We start from the raw sequence: 219 nt of genomic DNA, 5'->3' as shown, positions 1-219 counted from the left end.
TGCTGAGGTGAGGGGCTCCCGGGGGCCATTGCTGGGTGGGCACCGAGGGCCGCTGCAAGCAGGATGTCTGCAAGTCACAAATTTGGGAGGAAATACAAAAATGAGGTACAGATTTGGGAGGAAATACAAAAGTGAGGTACCTCGAGAGCAGGGGCAGCTTCTCTCCGTTGCGATGTTCTCCTCCCCGTCAGCTCCGGGACAACGCTGCAGTCAGCGTGG

The sequence above is a fragment of the Cariama cristata genome, unplaced genomic scaffold (assembly GCF_000690535.1).
Source record: "Cariama cristata isolate BGI_N322 unplaced genomic scaffold, ASM69053v1 scaffold37454, whole genome shotgun sequence".
NCBI classification, from domain to species: domain Eukaryota; kingdom Metazoa; phylum Chordata; class Aves; order Cariamiformes; family Cariamidae; genus Cariama; species Cariama cristata.
Note: the sequence above shows the minus strand (reverse complement) of the source record.